Here is a 19939-nt window from a genome sequence, read left to right on the forward strand (position 1 = left end):
TGTGAGGGCTCTGAAGTAATGAATTAACTGGGTGTTCACGTGCAGAAGGATGAAATTAGACCTGTGTACATCACCTTGTTCTCACTCACTGGAGTCACCATTAAGGAAAAACAATGATGACTGGCCACACATTCTTTGAAGCATGCTTAGCAGGTAGACTCAGGGTATTTGCTGACAGAACAGATCTTGTCTGTAGCAGAATGCACATATCGTAAAACTGAAGATTTATACATATGGCTTCCTTTATGATGTCATTTAAACAACACAACCATCTAAGTATAAGCAGGTATGTTTGGTAGTCCAAATGACTTTTCCTCTGTAAATAACCTCATCACACATTTCATTGAAAGTCAGATACCCAACAAAAGAAGAATCTGGCAAGGTTCATGGGCTATTCCAGGTTTCCCATGACTCTTTCTATGTCTGACATCATTAATAATGTTGTTCCTAGGTATTGTTTCTGATTCACCTGTGCTGACTTGGCAATCCACTTCAGTACATAAACATGTATCACTTCTCTAATGCTACCTTCATAGAAAGAATCCTACTGAAGGGAACCCTGTCTCCTCTCTGCATGAGTCCTGCTAAGTAGCTCTTCTTTGGTTTATATCTTCGGAAACTGTTCATATAGACTTTTGAGAGATTGAGGTCCTGTATTTTTCAAGATAGATGTTTGGTAGAATGAGTTTTGACTCACACCTGGAAAGATATAGCTGTTGAGATGTCCGTGTATAGTTCTAACAATGGTACCTGCTCCCAGGGACTGTGAGCTTTGTCTCTACTTTTTGCCCCAAATTGTCCCCACACCTGACACAGATTAGATTAGATTAGATTAGATTAGATTAGATTAGATTAAGGTGGATGATTAGATTACACTGGGTGACAGAACCTGTAAACTCTGCTCTAGCTCTAGATATCCTGTTCTGCCCTCCATTCACCATCTGTGGCTGGTTCTCTTCCTCCTTTACTGTGAGGAAGACACTTAGTTCAGCCTTCCTAACCAGCCTTCTCTCATGCCCTAGTAAATACCAAGAATAGCACCTAAGTGTTGATTATTGCTCATGGCCAACAGAACATGTCACTGCCACTCAGTCCCCACCTGGGGTTAGAGAGGAGATAAGGAACCCACACAGCTGCTACAATATCAATTATGCTCGCTATGCATCAAGCCTAGTCTGGGGAGCCGTGTTATCTATGATTTTAAAAACCTTTCAATCTATCCTAAAAATGCAGAATCTTCACGTCATGATGAAGATACTGATATCTACATAGTATTCACCACTATGCTGTTCACGAGCAGTCTAGAGGCTCACCAACGGATGGATAAAGAAAATGTGGCATACACATATTATCGTACACAATGGCAGCTTATTCAGGAATTAAGAAGAAAAGTTATTTGGAGGAAAATGGGTGGAACCGAGTATCACCATGCAAAATGAGCTCTTCTGAAAAAGACAAACATTGCCTGTTTTCTCAGACATGAGTCTAACTTGAAAGTATAAATGTATGAGTACAATGTGCACATGGGTGAAAATGCTGTGGTGAAACCCATTGCCTCGCACAGTTAAATACACTAACAAAGAGAAAAAACAAACAAACAAAAAAAAACAAGATGAAATGGTTGGGTTTATCCTGGGCCTCCTTTCCTGGAGAGCTGGGACCTTTCAGGACTGAGGCCTACCCTTCTTGGCACAGCCTTTCCTTCTGCATTCTTCTTTCTTTACTATTTATTTATTTACCTAGTCCCCCTCCCTCACAGGTTAAGGTGAAATAAAGGAACTTTATCAAGGAAGTGGACGAGAATTGACCCTAACAGGCACTGCACCGACCCTGATGCAAAGACAGATGGTGTAGGACTCGTGGACCCCAGGAAGAGAGAAAGGAAAGGCCTGTGGCAGAGCACTTGAGTATTGTACTCATTCTGGAGAGTCTCACGGAAAGGTGGGCCCACTTGTTCAGGTGGCTGTTTTCTCCTCAGTGCTGCTTAGAGCACAACGAAAACTTTACATCATCTCTGGTTACATATCTTTCATTCAGATAGTCTGGTTTAGGGGGTCACAGAGCTTCAGACCCTCCTTAAAAATTATTTGCAGTTATTTACACTGCGAGCTGACAAGAATGGATTTTCACACCTAATACACAGCTTTCTCAAGTGAGAAATTTGGTTTTTGAATATAACTACTGAGGGGAAGGCAAACTCATGGGAGATATCTTTTAAAGTGAACGCAGAAATGCACTGCTCATCTCTCGGGAACATTTATCTTGAAACCTGATGTGTGCAGAAGCACATCCATTCAATCCCTGCTGTGGCGTGGAACAAATTCAGCAGATTCCTATGCCATTGAACAGTGTGTTCTGTACTGGATCGTGTGTCCTTGGATGATCTCTGTGTATCAGTACCCAGGACAAATTCAGCAAGTGCCTAGTAAATGTTTAGAAATAAATCTCCACTAGCCCAACATCTCTTCTTCCATGAAGCTGAAAAGGGTGGGACAGAGTGGAAAGGGGCCAAGCAAGTGACCTCCGTATGACTGCTTCTTTTCCTAACTACCTGAAGAGTTACTAAATACGATCCATTCACTCAGAAAACACCTGTCTGTGGAGTCCTTACTCCTTGTTTAGAGGACAATAAGCGGTGATGAGAATGAGATGTTGGGGTCATGACAAAGCTTACAATGAAAATATTATGCACAGAGAAGGGAAGGATGCCCTGAGGTTTGCCTAGCAGATAGACCTGTCTAAAATGGAGAGTAGGAAGAAAACACTAAGAAGAGATGTAGAAGCTGGAGAATGTGGGAATTAGTGAGACCTCAGCTTGTTGGCAAAGAGTTCAGTAATTATTCCAGTGTTTGCTTGTTTTTAGAAGAGGGTACATAGTGAGTCTACTGTTCACAAGTTACTTAGCTGAGCTGTTTCTGTTGGCTTAATCCTCCTTCAGTCACTGCCAACAAGTTAAGGTCTCACTAATTCCCCATTCTGGGCCTTTTTAAAAATCATGTAGAGCTGAGTGATTAAATCAGCATATTTCTGCTAGAAACCAGGATTCCAGGAGCAGCTGAATATGCCTGTGAGGAAGCCAGTGAAGTCTGGATTGTTCTGGGAAGTCAGTCTGCAGGCTGGGGTGGCCTTGCTCTCCTTCATTTAAGTAAGGCAATGTGTCTATCAACAAAAACACAACCAGCACTGAGGTTGTGTCTCTAACCCTTCCATATGAAAAGGATCAAGAGTTCCTCAGATATGAAGACAAATGTCAAGGGGATATAAGAGCCACCCTGAAGGAATCCCCCACCAAATTAGAAAATAAAATAAAAAATAACAAGCATCAAAATAGAATAACTCACAGAATAAAAGAACAATCAATAGTGTATACTGATTTAAAGAGTTGATACATTGATGATGGATGGATGATATATGAATAGGTGATAGATAAGCAGCTGATTGATAGATAACTAATACTATAGATAATAAAAACACAGGAAGGAAATAATGTAGGAAAAATGGTAACAAAACAGGGTTAGAAATTCCCTATCTTAATATTCATAATAAATGTAAAATGCTGTTTCAGGTGAAATGGCTGCCAAATGTGAAGCCTCCAAAGCCAGGGCCACTACGAAAGGTAAGCAGAAGCCCAGGTTCTTGAACTTGGTAAAATGGAGGCATATTGTGTAGAATTTAAACTGTTATTTCAAAATATCTGCAAGAGCATCTGGATCTTGCCGCTGGTTCCCACCTGAAGGCTGACATGGGGGCAGAAATGCCCATTTTATAGGATATCCTTCGCCAAAACCGTACTCAAGAACAGAGTATAGCCATTCATCTTGTCACACAGGGCCTCTAACACCAGGGCACGAGAACGTCCCAAGCCCCAGACAGACACTGAAAGCATGAAATATGCAGAGAACCTGATTCAAACTATGAAAAACACCCATGTCTGAATCTACGCATATTTAACTAAATATCCAGCTAAATTAACATGTCAACTTCATCCTTAACATTTAAAGCATTTTTTTTAATGCTAGAAAACCATTTTTAGGTAGACCGTCTTTCTTGGCTAATAATTGCCTAGCGTTTTGCAATTAGAAGAAACCAAAATGGATTTTATGTAAACGAATGGCTTGGAAACCTTGGCTGTCTGGCATCTCTGAGGTTTCTGCTAGGCAAGGGTGGCATATGCCAAGGTACTGTGGGTGGAGAGCATTTTCATCTACGCCCAGCCGAGTTAGTATTGAACTGTGTCTTGGGAGGCCACAGATTTCCAGCACATAAGTCCACCCAAAGCCCAGTGCTACACTGTAAAATCTCTTTCCTCTCCTTGCCTGTGTAAGCAACTTCCAAAAGCCAAGACCTTTTCTCCAGGTCAGAGCTGAGACGTGGTTCACAAGAGGCTCTGTAACTGATAATTGACTTGGCATTTTAAAGGGGTCAGTCCATGTTACCTCAAGGATATGATGAAGGGTTTAGTTACCATGGCAACTAGAGAGTTACTTCTGTAGCTCCCTAGTTAGATCTCTTCTTCCTCATCCTGACTGAGCTGGTCACTTCCTCATACTTGGCTGCTAGCCCTGCCACACACCAGCCTTCCTTTTGCCATTCCTCTCTGGTCATTCCTATGGATTTACGTGCTTTCGTTTCATTTTTCTTTCCCTTTACGCTCAGTGTCCCAACTCCGAACATCAACTACAAATACTGCATGTCTTTTCTGTCTCTTGACATTAAGAGCTTTGTACTTTACAATCTTCTTTTTATGCACAGGATATTGTATTAGTTACTCCTCATTTTCATCTGTTCTCAACTGGAAAGCAAACCCTATAGGATACCAAAAAAAAAAAAAAAAAGCCAAACATTTATTGAACATTGACTGCCTATTATTTGCCAACCTAAGGGAGAGATTTATGCCACAGCTGAGAATATGTGCTTCTTAGTACTATTTATGTAGGGGCTCTGAGCTGGTAATCTGAAGTTCAGAATGTTCAAAACCCAACACTTTTAGAGACTAACATGACACCAGCAAGGGGTCATGTACCTGACATGTGGTCAGCTATAGTTGGAACACAATGCTTGTAGTGTATAAAATCACCTTTAAACTACATGTCTGCTGTATACATAAAACAGGCATGAACTGTGTGTTTAGACTTTTGTTCCATCCACCAAGAGATGTGTGTGTGTGTGTGTTTCAGAATATCACACACATGCACATGCATACATACACACACACTCACCCATATCACAGAACTCTGAAATCTATAATGCTCTGGCCACAGACATTTCAGATAAGGGATGATTAGTCCATATACTGTTGTAGATGGTGATTAATATTTACTATTGATATATCTTCTGGTAAAGCTGCTGTTAATCCTAAACATCTGTATAACCAAATCACCACACAGAGACTATGATTTATTTAATTAACCTAGAACACAATGCTGGGCAATAGTTACTCCATCCTAAACCTCCAAGCCCTCATACTTTCCTAACATTTAGATTTCCCACATTATACTTGCTTTTAGTGATATATTAGGTCCAGTCCATCTCTCCACATCATTCTAAGATCTCTACTCCAGCCTCAGTTCCCCCAGCCTCTCCTCTGCCCCTTTCTCCCCCTCCTCTTTCCTGTCCTCTGGCTCCTCCCCTCTCCCTCCTACTCCTTTCTATCTATTGCTCAACGTTGTGGCTGGTTGTTTTATTTTGTCATGTTTACACAAAGTTGAGACAGGTGATGCTTAGAAAAAGTATCGCAATGCAATGTCCGGATTGAAACCAGAGAGTGGGGGAGAGAAGTCAGCATTTGAATGAACAAGGGTAAGGTGTATACATTTCAAAAGAACGTTATACCAACAATATACCTATATGGACTAAATGAGATAGAAAAACACATCAGGCTTACAGTGGGAACTTGTACAGTAGCTGCCTGCACCACTGTTAGTAACATCGCCACAGTTCACAACAACATTTCTAAGCTTTTTAAATCCCTCTCTCAGGAGCTCAGCAGCTGGGATCAGTTCTGGAGCTGTTTACTGGGGCATGGTCAACTAGTCATTATTGTACATAGGCCTCCGGGAGCCTCTGAATTCTCATAGCGGATCAATCACGCGGAAACAATTTCTTTCCATAACCAATTCTATTTATTTCAAGTCTGTAATTTTGAAATATCTTTTGTAGCTTTGGTCCGTTATATTCTTTTTCTTCTCGGTGACACTGTGGTTTAAAATGAAAAATCACGCTGGCATGATATTTATCATGATTGTAGTTTTTCTGGAGAATAAATATAACAGGAAGAGATGAATTAATGTTCGAGTTTGCTTACAAGCACTTAGCCTAGAATCTATCAATCACTTTCGGTATTCTGACCAGAAGCTCTGTGGAAAATTATCTATTGATTCTAAATATTAATTAAAAATTTCCACCATGGTGATAATTCTTAGCTGGCCTGCCTGTCATTTCTAAGCCATCCCCCCCCCCCGACCTACATTCTTAGATCTGTGTGCATGTGTGTGTAGGTGTGGGGAGATGGTGGTACACAGGCATGCATGTACACACCTGAAGGTCAGAGGTCTAGGTTGGATATCTTCCTCAATTACTCTCCACTCTACTTTCAGACAGCCTCTAACTGACCCTGGAGCTCACTGATTCAGCTGAGCTGGATGTCCAGCAAGCCCCAGCGAGCTGCCTCCCCAGGGCTGAGACTGTAAGTGCTTGTCACCACAGCCAACAATTTTACTTGTGTACAGATCGAACTCATATTCCTGCTCACATGCCAAGCACTTTTCTGACTGCATCATGATCTTCCTAGTTTTCCTACAGCTTTTTTTAAAAAGGCAGGTCTGATCCTGTGAGTTCTCTGTTTAACTTTTTCAGCTTTCTCAGTTAGGGTGTCCATTGCTGTGATGAAACACCATGACCAGAAGCAAGTTGGGGAGGAGCAACTTGGCTTACACTTCACATTACTGCTCACTGTTGAAAGTCAGGACAGGAATCTGGAGGCAGGAGCTCATTCAAAGGCTGTGAAGGAAGGAGTGATGCTTGCTGGCTTACTTCTGTGGCTTGTTGAATATGTATGCTCACTTTCGTCTTTCTAGCTTGTTTGTTTGCTTCCTTCCTTCTGTCCTTCCTTCCTCCCTTTTTTCCTTTTTATTCATTTTTCTCTTAGACAATACCTCCTGACTGCAGTTTTTCCTCTTTCCACTCTCTCCCCCAGGTCCACTGTACCTTTGCTTCCCTTCAGAAAAGAGTAGCTCTCTCTCAGGAATAGCAACAGAACATGGGATAGCAAAATGCAATGAGACTATGCACAAACCCTCATATCAAGGCTTGATGAGGCAACCCAGGAGGAGTAGAGGGTTCCAAGAGCAGACAAAAGAGTCAGAGACACCAACACTCCCACTGCTTGGAGACCCACAAACCCCCCAAGCTAAACAACCGCAACGGACATGCAGAAAACCTAGTGCAGACCCACACTGGCTCTGTGAAGGCTGCTTCAGTCTCTGGGAGCACTCATGAACCTTGCTTATTTGATTCTGCGGGTCACGCTCTTATGGTGTCCTTGACACCTCTGGCTCCTACAATCCTTCCTCCCTCTCTTTCACAGAGTTACCCATCCACCCCACCACCACCACCACCACCAAAAAAAGAAATAGAAAATGCCTTACAGGCCTGGCTGCCTATAGCCAAATTTTACAGAGCATTTCTCAACTGAGGTTCCCTCGTCTCAGATGACTCTAGCTTGCGTCAAGTTCACATAAAAACTAGCCAGCACACCATCCTTCATTATCGTAAAGTCTCCGCTGTCTCACATGTAATGCAATATCCTCTGTTAGGCTATGTTACTCTCCTTTCTAGTTCTATCTCACGCAGTCCCTCCTCACTTGCCGGCTGCTTCAAGCAGGCAGACGGACGTTCAGTTTCTGAGCTACAATGCTCTGTTGAGAAAGTCCCCCTGCCTAGAAGATCCTGCCATTTGTTTGCCAGCCTCCCCTGTGGGCAGCAGGACTGCACGGCTTTCTTTCTAAGCCCTTCCTGTGAGTTTCTCCTCTCCCAGAGAGATAGGACTGCACTCTAGCTGCTTCTTGCTCACCTGCTTCCTGAAGTGCTTCACCGTGTTCATGTTTATGTCTGTCTTGCCTACTAGACCATTGACTCTGTGAAGGCAAAGTGGACACATTCTTCAATGAATGAACCCTGTACATTCTGTTCAGATGCCATCTTGTGGATATAGACCATGCCACGACCTGCATGGCATTGGTATTGACCTGCCTGGAGTGACTGTCAGACAGAAATATTGGAATTGGGCATGACATGAGAGCTAGTGGAGATGTCCCGGCACCCTGAAAACTCTGCACTTTATTATATACAGCTGAACAGGGAGTTGGGTTAGAAGGATCTGTGTAGTGAAGCAGTCTTAGACTTCTTCAGGGCTGGGTACACACTGTCAACATCTGTACTCAGACCAGGGAAAGGCACTGCCAGTTCCCAAGCCTGACCCAGGGAGGATCTTGCCATTCCCATAAATCATAGCAATTAGGTCCTTGACATGGCCATGCTTGTGTCAACAATACAAATTCACTCAGGACTTCATCCGCTCCCCACAGTACCACACCTCTCAGGCTCAATATGACACAGCAAGGGAAGAGACTGGTGATTAAGAGGTGGCTTTGAATCAGACCTCGGTTCCAAGTTATTATGTGAGCAGCCTTTGCCAAAAATTGTAGCTCTGTATACTTCATATTTTCTCTTATGAAAAGTAGAAGTGTGGTGTTGTGGGGAGCTAGTGAAGTACTGAGTGAACTTGTATCCACAAACCGGAACTGAGGTAATGGGTACACGAGTAAAAGTCAAGACATGCATTACTCTTATTCTAGTTTCTGCAAATTTGCTGTGTCCTCTTGCAGTGACGAATCCTTGCTGTAGCCTGTCAATCACACACTTCAGTTCCCACAAAACTTTTTCTCTGAGTAATATTGTCTGCTCCCCATAGCTATTACCAATTCTATAAATTCAGTAAGTACTTCAATTAGGGCATCTCTCTGCCATTTTGATCATTCTGACTTCTTTCTCTCAGGTCTCCGCTCCATTCATTTACTTCTGTTACCAAACTTGTCACGACATTGGGGTCAAATTGTCTTTTCTGTCTCCCAAGATACCCCATATAGTCCTTGTGGCAGAAGCTATAACCATCCTATTTTCAGTGTCAGGTGTACTGATTTTAACACAGATATTAATAAATATTGTTTAAACAAATTGCCATGATCAAGGGTAAATAAATGACATTTTGAACAGCTAGAAGCTGAGGCACAAAGATAAATGTTTGCAGATCAGTATGGGTAGCAAAGTAGGGCTTTATCCCATGGACATAAGGTTTACTAGAAGCAAGCACACATCTTAGCAGGGGTTTGCTTCATGAACTCCACAGCAGTAGCTCTCAGGCTATGTTCCCTGACCAGTGACAACAGTGTCACACATGAACAGGTCGGAAAATCTGGGATTTTCCCCCAGACCCATAAAACAAAAGCTCTGAAGGTAGAGACCAAGGATCTGGTTGAGAAACTTTCCAAATGTTTTCAAAACACACAAAAATCTGCAGGTGTAATACAAGCTAATCTCCCGAACATTGAGTCAAAGAAGCTAGTCAGTCATAAGAAAAGTACACAGTATATATCAAACACATTCACTAACAGGCTGAGTTCATCATCATTGCCAGAGTGTATGTTTTTATATTTGGTCATAATGGCTACATAATTTGCAGGTTCCTATTTAAAGAAAAATGACCAAAAAAAAAGAAGGCTTCAGCCTAAACCCTACTCTAGCCTGGACCCAGGTTCAGGCAGAGGGGATGAGTCCCCATAACAAATTGTTAAATGTCTTTGTTTGTTCCTTGTTCTTACAAAAGAAAGAAAGCTGGTTAGAATGTCTGGAAATGAGGGAAAGGGCACAGATACAAGGCTAGTGGTGAGAGCTCCCAGACACCTTCATTAACGGGATCTGGAAATCCAAAGTACCTCTCCTGTTAAAGAGCCCCCGAATTTTTCTAGTCTCTACCCTTTCCTCCAGCCATTATGAAGGCAGATGAAGAAGAGAACCCTTAGCCCAGTTCTCACAGGAGAGGAAATCTTGTTCTACGCTTTGTGGAGAGGGTTCCGCCTTAGGCTCATACGTTATATTTTCCATGCTTGTATCATCATGCTAATATTATTGAGAGTGTCTGCTTCCCAGGCTTAAGGGAGTCATTCATTATTGTGGTCCTCCTCTAGTCTTTTGTAATTGGTGATAATTACACTTTTCTTTTTAATACAAAAAAAAGTGTTCAAAGTAAAAACTTGAAAATGGCTATAAATGAGCAAATGAATAAAAGGCAGAGACCTTCATGTGTTCCATGCCTATCGAGCTTTAGGGTTTCTGTTGTCCCAACAGTCTGTGGGATGCACTGCCTTCAGCATCAGAAATGGTTGAGAGACACTAGCAACAGCATAGAAGGAACTTGGGATCATAAAAGGAGCCTCAGCATTAAAGAAAGAGCTTGGTAGGCACTAGATACACGGTCCATAAACAGAAGATCTTGTTTTATTTGAAACAGCAAAGCTAAGTCATTTATTTAGAAGTCCAAGAGGACACTTAGAGCTTCTTGCTGTTCTTCTGCTGATGTTGAGTGTAGTTTGTTATTTTACAAGGATTAATAGACCCAGTCTAGTTATCTTTTGTGCCAGACACTTAGGATAAGAGAAACTTCAAAGATAGAAAGCCTTGTATGTGAGAGGCTGTAACAAATACAACCATGTGCTGGTACAAAAATGTGCCCAGATGCAGGAATTTCCAGAGAACGGTGTTTTGAAGGAGAAACTGGGAAAACAAGTACCTGAGTGAAAAAAAAAAAAAAAAAAAAGCACCTCCTAAACTCCTAAGGAGCAAATGGCTCTTGGTCTTCAGACTTCTCACAGGACTCACCTGGGTTCAAGTGATTTAGTCCTTTGACATTTTCCCATTCATTGTTTTCTTCAATATTTTAAAGCAAGTCCAAGATATCAAGTCATTTCACCCTTAAATATTTCAGTATGTATTTAAAATGGAATAGCCTGGAGACCCTCAATACCTTTATCACAGGTAACATTAGTATTCTTCATTGCAGTAAAATTTCAGCCTGTGTTTATATTCTCACTACCATTGTCTAATTTTAGTTTGTTCAAATAAGCACCAAAAGAAACCTGGCCATTATATTTATTAGTCTTTGACATGTTTTAATGTCTCTTTGACTTAGAATTGTGTCTTCTTCTCCTTCTTTTCATTCTTCGGTGGAGATAACCTATGGGTCCAGGCATAGGCTGACAGAGCCCTTATGTTGTAACCCTCTCCATCAATCTCTTACCTAAAAGCTTCATCTGCTAGTCATCATTAGTCATCAATGTCTGAAAACTACTGTGTCTCTAACTGTGCTGCTCTGTCTGTTAATTAGCTGTTTGTGAATTCCGTTATATGCCAGGCCTCTGCAGTTACCCGAAATAGTATAGATAAAGGTAAGCAAAATAAACTACTTAATTCATTTTTAATTGCCAGTATTTAAAGTGATGAGTTGATTTAAAGTTATGACTATCACATAGTAGCCATCACATAAAGGCCATGATGCTGTTGCCATCACAAAATGTCTATCAGTCTTCAATCTGTTCTTGAGAGTGTTCTTGTCTCTGCCTCTGTCTCTGTGACTCTGGCTTTCTCTCCCTCCCCTCCCTTCTTTCCTTAGTCCTCTTCCTTAACTACAATCAGAAGCCATTTATCAGTATTCGCTCTGCTGTAAACAACTGTAATCCACACTGCCTAAAAGGAATCCTTTTATGTCAACTCCTTTTTTCCTTTGACACAACCCCATTTTTTCTTATTATGAACTTATATATTACCAAGATTTGTAGATGAAACATAAAAAATTATTTATTTCAGTAAGTTCAGATCACCACATGTTCCAAATACCTAACGTTTTTCATATGTCACTTTTGTATGAAGGACTTGTAAAAAATTTAAAGCTAGAATATTCTACTGAATAGATCGTTATTAAAGGGAGATTTCATTCACAAGAGAGAAAACTGAGGAAGAAATCTCCAACTAACATGGACAAAGGAGCTGCTGAGCTGAGGATCAATGAAGTCACAACACTTCACAACATATCTGCTGATCTTGTTTGAATCATCCCAGTGAATATCTGGATCTTATTAAAATTTTACTTTTATGAAACTTATAATGCTGTAGTTTTCAACATTCCTAATACTTCAAACCTTTAATACAGTCCCTCATGTTGTAATGACCCCCAACCATGAAATTATTTTGTTGCTACTTTATGACTATAATTTTGCCACCAATATGAATTGTAAAATAAATATTCAATATGCCGGATATCTGATTGATATTTGAACCCCAAAAGAGTCAGTGACCACAGGTTGAGAAACACTGCTATACTGGATGCTCTCAGGATATTTTTTATTATAACTTTATTCCACACTGAGAGTTGGAGTATAAATTGGAGACAGGGACGGTAACTCCATTCATGTCCTAGGGTAACACTAAAAGGAAGAAGTCATCCTTCAGACTTTTTCTTTATGGCTATAATTTGATTAAACACCTTTTTAAATTTCTGTATACCAGCAGTTTCTTTGAGTTTTATAAATAAATATATATATATATATATATATATTTTTTTTTTTTTCTGGACTCACTTTGTAGACGAGGATGGCCTTGAATTCACAGAGATCTGTCTGCCTCTGCCTCCCTGAGTGCTGGATTACAGGTGAGCACTACCACATCTGGATTTAAAATGTATTTTAATTAAAATATGGTTATATAGTCTTCTTCCTTTCCTTTCCTCCCTTCAGTCCGTCCCCTGCACTTTTCCTCCAACCACTCCCCTACTTTCAAATTTTTAGCCTCTTTTTTAAATTAATTAATTAATTTATTTCTTACAATTTATTCACTTTGTATCCTCACTGTAGCCCCCCTCCCTCATCTCTTCATAGTCCCACCCACCTTCCCTCTTCTCCCCCTTTACCCTTTTCCTAGTCCCCTGATAGGGGAGGATCTCTTCCCCTTCTATCTGACCTTAGCCTATTAGGCCTCATCAGGGCTGGCTACATCATCTTCCTCATGAAACTGTCTATACATTATTTAAACCTTTTCCCCCAAAATTTCAATTCACTAAAATGCCATCTATATATTTATTGATTACTTCATAGTATTTTCCACTTAAAAGTGGAAATGTTTTCTTTTTTAATTCTTTATTAATTACACTTTATTCCCTTTGTATTTCCCCTGTGGTTCCCTCCTTTCTCCCTTCCCAATCCCTCCCTTCCTCCACCCTCTGCATGCATGCCCCTCCCCAAGTCCACTGGTAGGGGAGGTCTTCTTTTCCTTCCTTCTGATCCTAGTCAATTAGGTCTCATCAGGAGTGGATGCATTCTCTTCTTCTGTGGCCTGGTAATGCTGCTTCCCCCTCAGGGGGAGGAAATTAAAGAGCAGGCCAATCAGTTCATGTCAATCCCTGTTCCTATTACTATGGAACCCACTTGGAGACAGAACTACCATGAGCTACATCTCTTCAGGGGTCTTGGGTTATCTCCATGCTTAGTCCTTGGTTGGAGTATCAGTCTCAGGAAAGACCCCTGTGCTCAGCTTTTTTGGTTCTTGTGGAGTTTCTGTCCTCTCCAGATCTTACTGTTTTCCACTTCTTCTTTTCAACCACTCTGCCCAAAGGTTGCCCATAAGTCTCAGCCTTTGCATTGATAGTCTGTAGGACAGAGCCTTTCAGAGGTCCTCTGTGTCAGGCTCCTGACTTGTTCCCTCTTTTCTCCTTCTTCTGATGTCCATCCTCTTTGCCTTTCTGGATAGGAATTGAGCATTTTAGCAAGAGTCCTCCCTCTTGATTAGTTTCCTTAGGTGTACAGATTTTAGTAGGTTTATTGTATATTATATGTCTATATGAGTGAGTATATACCATGTGTGTCTTTCTGCTTCTAGGATAGCTCACTCAGGATGTTCTTTTCCAGATCCCACTATTTACCTACAAATTTCTTGAGTTCCTTGTTTGTTTGTTTTTTATTGCTGAGTAATATTTCAATTGTAGATATACTACAATTTGTGCATCCATTCCTCCACTGAGGAGTATCTGGGCTGTTTCCAGCTTCTGGCTATTACAAATAAGGCTGTTACAAACATGGTTGAGTGAATGTCCTTATTGTGTACTTGAGACTCTTTTGGGTATATGCCTAGGAGTGTTATAGCTGGATCCTGAGGAAGCGCTATTCCTAGTTGTCTGAGAAAGCGCCAGATTGCTTTCCAGAGTGGTTGTACCAGTTTACATTTCCACCAGCAGTGGAGGAGGGTTCCCCTTTCTCTACAACCTCTCCAGCATGTGTTGTCTCTTGAGTTTTTGATCTTAGCCATTATGATGGGTATAAGGTGAAATCTTAGGGTTGTTTTGATTTTCATTTCCCTGATGGCTAATGAGCTTGAGCATTTCTTTAAGTGTTTCTCTGCCATTCGATGTTCCTCTATTGAGAATTCTGTTTAGCTCTGTACTCCATTTTTTTAATTGGATTACTTGATTTTTTGCTGTTTAACTTCTGGAGTTCTTTATATATACTGGATATTAGCCCTCTGTCAGATATAGGGTTGATGAAGATCCTTTCCCAATCTGTAGGCTTTCATTTTGTTCTGATAACAGTGTCCTTTGCTTTACAGAAGCTTTTCAGTTTCATGAGGTCCCATTTATTGATTGTTGCTCTTAGAGCCTGTGCTGTTGGTGTTCTGTTCAGGAAGTTGTCTCCTGTGCCAATGAGTTCAAGGCTCTTCCCCACTTTTTCTTCTAACAGGTTTAGTGTGTCTGGTTTTATGTTGAGGTCTTTGATCTTTGAACTTTAGTTTTGTGCAGAGTGATAAGTATGGGTCTACTTGCATTTTTCTATATGTAGACATCCAATTAGACCAGCACCATTTTTTCCATTGAATGGATTTGGCATCTTTGTCAAAAATCAGGTGTCCATAAGTGTGTGGATTTATGTCAGGGTCTTCTATTCGATTCCATTGATCCCCCACTTGGCTTCTATGCCAGTAACGTGCAGTTTCTAGTATTGTTACTCTATAGTACAGCTTGAGATCAGGGATGGAGATACCTCCTGAAGATCTTTTATTGTAGAGGATTGTTTTAGCAATTCTGGGTTTCTTGTTGTTCCATATGAAATTGAGAATTTTTCTTTCAAGGTCTGTAATTTGATGGGAATTGCATTGAAGCTGTAGATTGCTTTTGGTAAGATGGCCATTTTTACTATATTAATCCTGCCAAGTCATGAGCATGGGAGATCATTCTGTCTTCTGATATCTTCTTCTAATTCTTTCTTCAGAGACTGGAAATTTTTTTCATACAAGTCTTTGACTTGCTTGGTTAGGTTCACACCAAGGTACTTTATGTCCTTTGTGGCTATTGTAAAGGGCGTTGCTTCCCTAATTTCTTTCTTGGCCCTTTTGTCTTTTGTATACAGGAGGGCTACTGATTTTTTTCAGTTAATTTTGTTTCCAGCCACTTTGCTGAAGGTGTTAATCAGATGTAGGAGTACTCTGGTAGAACTTTTGGGATCACTCAGGTATACTATTATACCATCTGCAAATAGTGATAATTTGACTTCTTCCTTTCCAATTTGTATCCCTTTGATCTCCTTCAACTGTCTTATTGCTCTAGCAGGGACTTCCAGCACTATGTTGAAAAGATATGGAGAGAGTGGGCAGCTTTGCCTTGTCCCTGATTTCAGTGGGAATGATTTAAGTTTCTCTCCATTGAGTTTGATGTTGGCTATAGGCTTGCTGTATATTGCCTTTACTATGTTCAGGTATGTGCCATGTACCTCTGATCTCTCCAAGACTTTAAACATGAATGGATGATGGATTTTGTCAAATGCCTTTTCAGCATCTAAGGAGATGAACATATGGTTTTTCTCCTTCAGTTTCTTTATGTGGTGGATTATATTGATGGATTTCCATATATTGAATGACCCCTGCATGCCTGCGTGCCTTTTTTATTGTTATTTATACATGCACACACAACACACAGAGGGAAATGAACAGAGCTAGAGAGAGAAAGAAGCATATGACTACAAGTGGCTAAGTCCATTTTTGCTGTTTGTGTGTGTGTGTGTGTGTGTGTGTGTGTGTATGTGTGTGTGTGCTTTCAGAAATAACCACTTTGCATTGGATAACATTTTTTATAGTTTCTTTGTTTTGAAGTAGAAGGATAATAGGTTCACAGTCACTGTTTCCTACTGCTGATATGGAAGTAGCCATTTCTCCAAAGGACCTCTGGCTTCTATTACTTGGGTGTTTTAAAGGACAATACAAACAACACCCTTCACAATAGCCACATAATTACCTTGGTATAACTCTAACCAAAGAAAGTCAAAGACTTGTATGAAAAAAAAAAACAACTTCAAGTCTCTGAAGAAAGAAATAGAAGAAGATATCAGAAGATTGTAAGATCTCCCATGTTCATGATTAATATAGTAAAAATAGCCATCTTACCAAAAGCAATCTACAGATTTGATTAATTCCCATCAAATTACCAACACAATTCTTTACAGATCTTGAAAGAAAAATTCTCAACTTCAGATGGAATAACAAGAAACCCAGAATAGCTAAAACAATCCTCTACAATAAAAGATCTTCTGGAGATAGCTCCATCCCTGATCTCAAGCTGTATCATAGAGCAACAGTAATAAAAACTGCATCGTACTGGCATAGAAACAAACTGGTGGATCAATGGAATTAAATAGAAGACCCTGAAATAAACCCACATAACCTATGAACACCTGATTTTTGACAAAGATGCCAAAACCATTCAATGGAAAAAAGACAGCATCTTCAACAAATGGTGTTGGTCTAACTGGATGTCTACATGTATAAAATGCAAATAGATCCATACTTATCACCCTGCACAAAACTAAAGTCCAAGTGGATCAAAGACCTCAACATGAAACCAGACACACTAAACCTGTTAGAAGAAAAAGGGGAGAAGAGTTCTGAACTCATTGACACAGGAGACAACTTCCTGAACAGAACACCAAAAACACAGGCTCTAAGATCAACAATCAATAAATGTGACCTCATGAAACTGAAAAGTTTCTGTAAAGCAAAGGACACTGTCATCAGAACAAAAGGACAGCCTACAGACTGAGAAAGAAACTTCACCAACCCTATGTCTGACAGAGGACTAATATCCAGTATATACAAAGAACTCAAGAAGTTAACCAGCAACAAATCAAGTAATCCAATTTAAAAATGGAGTACAGAGCTAAACAGAGAATTCTCAATAGAGGAATGTAGAATGCAGAGAAACACTTAAAGAAATGTTCAACGTCCTTAGTCATCAGGGAAATGCAAATCAAAACAACCCTGAGTTTTCACCTTACACCCATCATAATGGCTAAGATCAAAAACTCAAGTGAAAACACATGCGCTTCCTCAAGATCCAGCTATACCGATCCTAGGGATATATCCAAAATATGCACAAGTACACAGTAAGGACATTTGTTCAACCATGTTCATAGCAGCTTTATTCGTAATTGTGAGAACCTGGAAACAATCCAGATGTTCCTCAACGGAGGAATGGATATAGAAATTGTGGTACATTTACACAGTGGAATACTACTCAGCAATTAAATTCAAGGAAATCATGAAACTTGCAGGCAAATGGTGAGAACTAGAAAAGATCATCCTGAGTGAGGTATCCCAGAAACGGAAAGACACACATGGTATATACTCACTTATAAGTAGATATAAGACATGTAATATAGGATAATCATACTAAAATCTGTACACCTAAAGAAGCTATGTACGAAGGAGGACCTTGGGTAAGATGATCAATCCTCCCTCAAAAAGGCAAATGGAATGGACATCTGAAGAGGGAGAAAACAGGGGACAGGACAGGAGCCTACTACAGAGGGCCTCTGAATGACTCTACCCAGCAGGGTATCAAAGCAGATGCTGAGACTCCTAGCCAATCTTTGGCTAGAGTGCAGGGAAGCTTATGAAAGAAGTGGGAGAGAGAAAGACCTGGAGGGGACTGGAGCTCCACAAAGAAACCAACAGAATCAGGTGTCTTTTCTGAGACTGATACTCCAACCAAGAATTATTGAGGGAGATAACCTATAACCCTTGCACAGATGTAGCCCATGGCGGCTAAGTGTCCAGGTGGGTTCCCTAGTAAGGGGAGCAGGGGCTGTCTCTGACATGAACTCAGTGGCTGGCTCTTTGATCACCTTCCCCCTGAGGAGGGAGCAGCCTTACCAGGCCACAGAGGAAAACAATGCAGTCAGTCCTGATGAGACCTGATAGGCTAGGATCAGATGTAAGGGGAGGAGGACCTCCCCTCTCAGTGGACTGAGGTAGGGGTATGGGAAGAGAAGAGGGAGGCAGGGAGGGCAGGATTGAGAAGGGAAGAAGGAGAGGGCTACAGCTGGGATATAAAGTGAATAAATTATAGTAAACATATTAAAATAAATAAAGGACACTGCAGATTTCTGTGTGCCTGTTTCTCCTGTTTGTCACTCATTCTTTTTGGTGGACATAGCTTGAAGTCATCTAATTTTTTTAAAAAACAGAAAACAGAAGTTATAAATTCTCACTAATGTTTCCAATTTAAATTTAATTTCACAAGGCTTGTGGTCAATATCTTTCAGTCTCTCTCTCTCTCTCTTTTAAATATGGATTCCTAGTAACATTAACATAACTACCATTTTCCTTTTCTTATGTTCAAACTGACATTGTGGACATTTTATCAAGAATAAGAATACTGTGGGTTAATATTTCTCTGCACTTCCTGGCATATAATCAAACATTGTATCCAAGCTCAATTGCAATAATTATTTCTATGAGTAATTATGTAACAAGATGTATTCCAAAATGCCCACAATATTTACTTTAATTCATTGCCTGCCTTAAGACAGTAACTTGTACTGCTAATGTCATTTTATTTTTTAACATTTATCTTTCATAGATAGGGCCATCTAGAACTTGTCTCCAAGGATATGGGTGCCTGAGTGACTGGGTATCTTCTCAGCTCATCTGGCTGATTGTCACAGTGAACACACGATCAGCTCTTTTCCTCTCAGCTCTCAGGTGTAATCAACAATGCTAGTTCACAGCTCAATCCTCTTCTGGCCTGTTACCATGTGTGATTAGCAGTCCTGACTAGCCCTTGGTTGCTATGGTCACCAGAGCTTTCCCCAGAGTTCCATGTGATTAGATGGAACTAATCGTTTGCATAGATTTCCTAAACACAATAGAAGTAACATCACATGCAAACATATTAACATTTCATTTTCTACAACAGATAAAATTAAAACACCCCACTCTAGTTTCTCTGCTTTTACTCTCCCATTGTTAAACATTTCATACTTTAATGAACCTATTTCCACCAACCACAAGTATCATCATTACTAGTATTTTTAAGTTATCATTTTCCCTATAGCAGTATCCCAATTTAAATTTCCTTGTTCTCTGGTAATAGGTCTAAAAAAAAAAACATACACATGACAAAACTAACTAACAGGTCTTTTTTATTTTTTTAACTACTTAAAACGTTCTTTTTAAAAATGCACAGCATATCCACACAAATAGCCACATATAAACACACAGAGACATACAACATGTGTGTAGAGGTCAGAGGACAGCTTGTATGGAGTAGGTTCTCACCTTTCACCATGTATGTTCCTGGGATTGTACTCAAGTAACAGGCTAAGTAGCAAGTGCTGAGCTATTTTCCTGGCTCCAGAATTGTTTCTACCTTAAGCCTTGGGATAAGCTGTCAAAGTTGTGGTCCTTTTAGATGCTAATAACGCTTATACTCTTTGTTGTCTCTGCCTCATCCTTTCCCTTTGTTCGTGTGTGTGTGTGTGTGTGTGTGTGTGTGTGTGTGTGTGTGTGTGTG

Source organism: Psammomys obesus, unplaced genomic scaffold (assembly GCF_907164565.1).
Source record: "Psammomys obesus unplaced genomic scaffold, mPsaObe1.curated_primary_1811, whole genome shotgun sequence".
Taxonomy (NCBI): Eukaryota; Metazoa; Chordata; class Mammalia; order Rodentia; family Muridae; genus Psammomys; species Psammomys obesus.